Source organism: Hyalella azteca, unplaced genomic scaffold, assembly GCF_000764305.2.
Source record: "Hyalella azteca isolate HAZT.00-mixed unplaced genomic scaffold, Hazt_2.0.2 contig10482, whole genome shotgun sequence".
NCBI lineage: Eukaryota > Metazoa > Arthropoda > Malacostraca > Amphipoda > Hyalellidae > Hyalella > Hyalella azteca.
In genome coordinates, this window is record NW_025940522.1 from 94,953 (window position 1) to 103,172 (window position 8,220).

Sequence of the window (8,220 nt, forward strand, 5' to 3'; positions counted from 1 at the left end):
TAGCAAGTCGTGTGCGTGCACTAGCAAGTCGTGTTCGTGCATTAGCAAGACGTGTGCGTGCATTAGCAAGACATGTTCGTGCATTAGCAAGTCGTGTGCGTGCACTAGCAAGTCGTGTGCGTGCACTAGCAAGACGTGTGCGTGCATTAGCAAGACGTGTGCGTGCATTAGCAAGACGTGTGCGTGCACTAGCAAGTCGTGTGCGTGCACTAGCAAGTCGTGTTCGTGCATTAGCAAGACGTGTTCGTGCACTAGCAAGTCGTGTGCGTGCATTAGCAAGACGTGTGCGTGCATTAGCAAGACGTGTGCGTGCATTAGCAAGTCGTGTTCGTGCATTAGCGAGTCGTGTGCGTGCATTAGCAAGGCGTGTGCGTGCATTAGCAAGGCGTGTGCGTGCATTAGCAAGACGTGTTCGTGCATTAGCAAGACGTGTGCGTGTACAAGGAAGACTGACTTTTATGGCGTGTCCACGCGATTGTCGGGATGCATGTGTGTATGGTGGTGCGTGTTGTAAGATTAGCGTGAAGAGTGGACATGCATGAGCGAGTGCACAGGTCTGTGTTGTGAGGGATGTGTTGGTTCGATAAGCTAATTTATTTATTGACCCCCACCTCCGGCCCGCTCTAGATAGGAAAATATTGAATTTAATGGCGGACTCTCTTGTGCTAGAGAGGCGGCAGTCATCGCCATCATGATAACATATCCTGATATCCGAGATATGGAGTTACTGAGACTTGTCTTACATGAAACAAGTAAACAATTCAAATTATTTATATATATTCATGAGAATCTTAGTAAGGTACAGAGAAGAAATTTATTGAAGTATTATTAATTTAGAAGAAATCGGGTGTTAGCGCCCCATAATCTAGGGTAACTAAAGAGAGCGTTAGGGAGTTTCTTCCGCTGCCGCTTTGTCTCAGGGCAAACGGGATTGTGGATTCACGGGGTGCGGACATCAGTTAGTACTCGTCAGTTAATCTGTCAAAATGGTGCACTCCGTCACAAGCAAAGTAAGAATATTTAAGTGAGCTTACTTATTAACCTACCTTCAAAATAGTTTTGAAAAATTCGAAGCCGCCGTTTATCATACTTCATCGTCAAGCTCTTACATAACTAGGTACTGACATTCACTCCGAGTTTCCGACTCTAATCACTCGATCAACTTGCTGCCGCGTGCCGCCCACGCTTGTTTTCTGTGCGGCAAATCGGAGATTTTTTATAATCGGTTAATTTTTAATCCCTCATCTTCTCTATATTTTAATCAAGTTCTCATGTATAATAATGCTGGTATTTAAGATACTTAATGGTTTACTTATATGGCTTATAAATGAGCTTGAGGAACTTAGGAAGGACAACCATAAATGTTCTCCCTTAGGCTTAGCGGCTGCGGCTTAGCCTAGGCTTTGGCCCAGGCCCCAGGGGCCTAATATGTGATTGCCAACTGTGAAGACTTTGAGAGCGATTTTACAAGAGTTTTCTCCCATAATTTGACGATTACATTGCCCAGGGCCCAGGCCACTGTGCCTGCACTATGTGGCGTAGTATGCAGCAAACAAGAAGGTTGAATATATATTGGCTGCTTCAATATTTTACAAAAATCTTTAAATAAAGTGATATTATTTTAATAGAAATCTAATAAAACTTATTATTGGGTTGCTGACCTCAACAAAGAGACTTTGTCTGGGAACTTCCTACTCCTAGTCCTAGCTCCTAGGAATAGGAAGTTGAAGTACTAAGCAAGCGTGGAAAACATCTACTTTTAGGGCTGCAGCCTGCAAGTCCAGGACCAGAGCTTTTCCACCATTTCTGGAAATGAGAGATAGTAGATAGGGCCTACCTGCAATTTTGCCAAGTTGCCTGAGAAATTACCTCCTATCTAATTGTTAACAAAAGTGCACAGTCAGGCTCTGAGGCTCAGGCTGCTGAATGCTGATTCCAAATTTATTTAAAGTTTGTCACATTGCAGCTGCAAGATTTCAGAAGCAAGTAGGAAAATTCCAATCTTGGACTACTAAGTAGGACTGTAGGGAGCCTAGGAGGACTCCCTATTCCCTAAGCCTGACATAAGTGACATTGATAAGGCACCAAGAAATTTCAGCTAATTTATTTACCTTGGTCCTTGGAGATGGAGATTATTCTTCAGGTTATCTTGGGGGAGCCCTGGAGGCTGGAGAAAATGGCTGATGATAGCCATGAACAGGTGTAATTAATAAAGCAGGGGTAATAAATGAAAAGGTATATTGATACTCTCTTATTGCATCAGAATACTTGACATCAGACCAATTCTCCATAACATGGCAGACATTTTGGATTGAGCCATGGACTTGACTGGATTAATTTTGAGTGTATGAACTGCTGCTGCTGGAATTCCTCTCTGTTCAGGATGCAGGAAATTATAGCTTGATTAAATATGTTGTTGACTTTGCTTCAGTAAGCCAGACATGCTTAATGCTTGCATAAAAGGAAGAGCAAGCTGCACTGCCCCATTGAGCATCAGATCATATCTCACTGTCCATCATAACTAATATACATTCAGGTTGTTACCGGAGGCTAATTCCAAGGCATTATCAGCTACTTTGTGTGCCTGATGGTGTATGTTGCAAAGAGTGCAAGAAAACAAGCATTTAGAGATGGTCTCCACCTCCTCTGCAACCATCCCAATCCTCCTTTTTAGTTAGCCTTCCCTTCAAATTTAGCTAATAATTTATCCAGAAGCAACGCCACCAGAAAGAACTAAGTATGGACAGCGACAGAATAAAAGTAAAGCCTAAAACTGAGGCTTAACCTTGAATGTTCCTAAGTTTGCCAGCTGTTGCCTAGTCTGAAAACAAAAACATTAGACATGATGAACCTAAGGATTGCTATAAATCCACTCTGATGCCAGAAAAGCTATAAATTTAAGATAATCAAGTCAGTCCATGATTTTTATACAGAAGACTTGCAATGCTTACGCAGCAAATTGTACTCTTGCATCAATTTTATACTTTTACTTAACATGTGATTTGCATCTTTAGAAAGGGGGGTTTGTAGGACTCCTGGTAGGTAAATTCCTTGCAGGATCATTAAAAGGGGATACCCAAAACAAGGTGAAGTGCTCAACCAGGAAATAAAAAACTTTTTAATAATGTAAAAAATGTATTGAATATTTTGCATTGAATAATTTGTATTGAACATTTTATATTGAAGATTTTGTATTAAAAATCTTTTAAATTGCAACACTCTACAGCAACCTGGGATTCCATGTGTTCTTTGAAGTCCCTCATGTCCCTCACAAGGCGCTGTGTGCAGGCTGTATATAAAGGCGCTGTGTGCAGGCTGTATATAAAGGCGCTGTGTGCAGGCTGTATATAAAGGCGCTGTGTGCAGGCTTTATATAAAGGCGCTGTGTGCAGGCTGTACATAAAGGCGCTGTGCGTGCAGGTCGCATTTGTGCAGCGGTAGGCGATGGCCTTCCCAAGAGTATCCGATGAGGGCAAAGTGATGAGGGCGGCTGATTCATCCGCGCCACAAAACACATGTGGCCTTGTGAGGTGGCTCACCGGTACTACCCTCACTCTCCCCTCACACTACCCTATCTCTCCCCTCACACTGCCCTCACACTACCCTCACTCTGCCCTCACTCTGCCCTCACTCTTTCCTCACTCTGCCCTCACACTGCCCTCATACTGCCCTCACACTACCCTCACACTGCCCTCACACTACCCACACGCTCCAATCACACTGCCCTCACACTACTCACACTCTTCCCTCACACTAAACTCACTCTACCCTCACACTGCCCCCACACTACCCTCACACTACCCTCACACTACCCTCACACTACCCTCACACTGCCCTCACACTGCCCTCACACTGCCCTCACACTGCCCTCACACTGCCCTCACACTACCCTCACTCTTCCCTCACACTACCCTCACTCTACCCTCACACTGCCCTCACACTACCCTCAATCTACCCTCAATCTCCGTTCACTCTCCCCTCACACTACCCTCACACAACCCTCACACTTTCCTCACACTACCCTCACACTACCCTCACACTACCTCACAGTAACCCTCACATTACCATCACCCAGTCAAGGTAACCCTCACATTACCAGTACCCTGTTACGATTACCCTCACATTACCATCACCCAGTCAAGGTTACCCTCACATTACCTGTACTCACTCAAGGTAACCCTCACACCTTATGTCGTTATATCAAGTTAAAGACGTCATCGTTGTAGTATAAATTCATCAAGCACGGCAACAGCGCCAGTCTCTCATTGGCCCGCCGGCCACTTCAGAAGTTACGTAGCCAATTAGTAAAATTAGGTAGTATTTATTAATTGTCTCTTTGAAACTCATGGGAAGTGGAACACGCCCTGCTTGCCTCGACTCTTGAGTAAACCATTCTAACGTCAATCCTCAATGTGAAATTGCTTAAGTCTAGATTGGCGCTCATGACAGTATTATTGGTCGATCAACTAGGTTCTCTTGTCTATTCGAAGTTTGTTAGCCATGGCTCCTCACTGCATTACATATGCTTGTCATTTGAGTGCGAATAACTATAGTCATATAGATGGCATCCTGGTGGAACCTTGCATCCTGGTGGAACCTTGCATCCTGGTGGAACCTGACATCCTGGTGGAACGTTGCATCCTGGTGGAAACTTGCATCCTGGTGGAACCTGGCATCCTGGTGGAACCTGGCATACTGGTGGAACCTGGCATACTGGTTGAACCTTGCATCCTGATGAGCATCGAACGCGGCTCTGTACTCAACACTCCAAGATCACGAGCTAGTTTCTCCTCAATGTCTGTGGCGTCCGATGACAAGAAGTGGTACTGCATTCAGATCTCTATACCGATTTTGTATCTGATCACTATAAAACTTGGTGCCATAGAATCGCATATTATTCACTAGAATGTCCAATCGTAGATTGTCGACAATTCATTCTGTAGAGTGTAGCCTCTCTAAAGGCCAGGTCATCTGTGATCCTCATCAGCACTCTTGTGTCGTCCGCAATTGGCGATGTAGATGCGTGGGTGAGTTCCTAGTCGATGTCGGCGATGAGGATGGGTAGATGATCGGTCCAAGCACCGAGCCCAGTGGAACTCTGCTTTTCATCGTCAATTCTTTCGATTTTGAGTTTCCTATTGCGGCAGCTTGTACTTTTGCAGTAGGAAATTTGTGAACCCTCACAAACAAACTACCTCCTACCCGCAGCAGTCTTAGTTTTCTGACAAACACCCCATGGACAACATTGTCAAAGGTTTTAGCAAAGTTCAGGTACACTACATCTACGCCAGCTCCCTCCTCCAGCTGGGCCACAAGACGGCGATAGTGCTCCAGTAACTGTGACCAACAGGAACGATTACGCCGGAAACCATGCTGGTCATTATTGATTATTATACAGGTCAGCCTATTCCATATACTGGACAAGCCTCCTGACCACTACCTTCTCAAAAACCTTGATCACATGTGAGGTCAAGGTCACAGGTCTGTAATTTTAGGGCCAGTCGCTTGGACCTTTTTTGTAGATTGGCGTTGTCAGTCCCGCTTTGAGGCCCTCATAAATAATTCCCTCCATCGACAATGGTTTCCGTATCATTGTGAGCGGAGCCATCAATGCGTCCGGAATTACATCGGGTCCTGATGCTGAAAACGTCGCCAGTTCCTTGATGGTTTAATCCATGTCTTCTGGTCCAAACTCAACGTCCTCCACAGGCGGTGCAGGTGTTGCAGTAGGTGCAGGAGGTTCAGGATGTGCAGGATTTGCAGGATGCACAGGTTGTGCACGATGTGCAGGTGGTGCAGGTGGTACAGCTGGTGCAGGTGATGCAGCATGTGCAGGTGGTGTAGGTGGCACAGGAGGTGCAGGTGGTGCAGGTGGTGCAGGTGGTGCAGGTGGTGCAGGTGGTGCAGGTGGTGCAGGTGCAGGTGGCACAGTTGCTGTAGGTGATGTGGCCCGCATGAGCTGACCAACAATGAGCCGTTGACGGCTTCCTGCGAAATGAATACCTTCCCTCCAGCCTCCCCAACCTCCTCACTCCCCCAACCTCCTCACCTCCCCATCCTCCTCGCTTCCCTCACCACGTCCCCTTCTGCCCCTCATCCCTCCTTTATCAACTTCCCTCCAATTCCCCTCACTCCACCTACACAATTGACCACTCAAGCGTCCCCCTCAGTCCCCCCTCAGTCCCCCCTCAGTCCCCCTCAGTCCTCGTCAGTCCTCCTAATAGCTGCTTCCCCTCGGGGAGCAATACCCTCACTTTAGCGTGATACGCTAGTGCACCCTCAGTCCCCCCTCAGTCCCCCCTCAGTCCTCGTCAGTCCTCGTCAGTCCTCCTAATAGCTGCTTCCCCTCGGGGAGCAATACCCTCACTTTAGCGTGATACGCTAGTGCTGGTGTGCGTGATACGCCAGTGCTGAGAGAAATTTGAGACTTCAACGAATATCATCATAAGAGACATTTGAGAATTCAACGGATATCATCATAAGAGACAGGAAATCCATGAGTATCCGCAAAAGCGGACGTGTTCGCGAAGATTATCCTTTGCGGAAACATGTCAAGGCTGCCTTCCCTTGATTTTATTGATTTTTTTAAATGTGATTTGATTTTTAAAATTCCGAAAGATTTTATCGCAATGTTCACTCACAAACTTCCACATCGGTATGAGGTATTTGTGTCGACGGGAGATTTTTATCATGTTTACGAACGACAAAGTTTTGGCCTTTTTGTTTCGCGGCTTTGAATGTAGGAACGGGAGTGAGCTTGCGAAGTCAGTGAAAGGCCAACTTAAATAAGTGCCCAAGAATGCAACTGCTAACTTAACCATTTGTCTCCTGAATTTAATTGTGGCCTTTTTCTTATCAAAAGACAATTTAGATACCTAATCAGTCCTGCTATATTTCATGTCGGAGATGTGGCCCTGGAAAAGTATCGGTACAAGCACCAAGCCTTATGATACTCACTTAACCCTCTCGCTTTTAAAGGATTTCTAACATAAGTTACATTTCCTTTAAACAATACTCGTTGTAAAGACTTCACACGCTGCTTACACATCATTCAACTCACTCCAGCACACACTACATAAACGTCAAACTGCCTACACATCACACACATCAAACATCACCCACTGTACACACATCACACACATTACACAGCACACACAGCACACATATCACACATCACACACAGCACAAACATCACACAGCACACATATCAAATAACACACAACACACAAGATTCCTCGCCTAATCACCGCACTCGGGACGCCACTTGACCCAACTTGACTCCTGTTGATGGCTCCCCTCATCTTCCCTCGGGCGACCCTCGGATCATTGCTGCAGTCCTACCCTCTCGTTAACCTAAGGTCGTTTTTATTAATATCTGATTAAATTCACAACTAAGGTCATTTTTATTAATACTTGAGTTCAGAAGATAAAAATTCTTGTACCATTAGATGCTTGAATTGGCTGGCGCCGGAGTTCTTATCTGCATTGAACATCGCCAAATGATTACTAGTTGACAATATTATGAACATTGTTCTTTAGTGAATGATTTTGAATTACTACAGCAATCTATGGTAAATTATCGACTATTGGGATATATATTTTTCATAGCATACATAGATATAGGAAAATACACGAAGATGAGTGAAGAATTATGGACATGCAGATACATGATACGGGAGGTATATGGAAATTTACATAAATTCAGGGAGATTGAAAAATTTACGTAAAGATACATGGGCTTGAGTGAAGATAAACGAAGGAGTCTTTGAAAGGCAAGTTATAAAAATGGAGGTGAGGGTAGCGAGAAAAAATGAATGTGTATGGGTGTGCGAGAGGGTAATGAATGAGGGTATACACGAAAAGGGTTAATTGGTACGAGGGTATATGGCATAACGTGAAAGGAATTTATAAAAAATGTACAGTATCTTATTTTTATCCATGGAGCAGTTGTTGTGCGTGTCTTGCAACATTCCCTCGCTAGCCTCATCAATTGGCATGACCAGCACAGTGAGCTTGTTACAGATATTTTACCCTCTCTTTTACCCTCATTTTACCAGCCCTCGAACTGAGAGGAACTCATACATGAAGATTATACACAGACCTCTGTGAGCCTCATGCCACACAAGATGAGGCTCAGTACACAGAATTATGCACACACACACGACTACACAAGGGTACACACAACGCCAGACACACACACACACTCACACACACTCACAC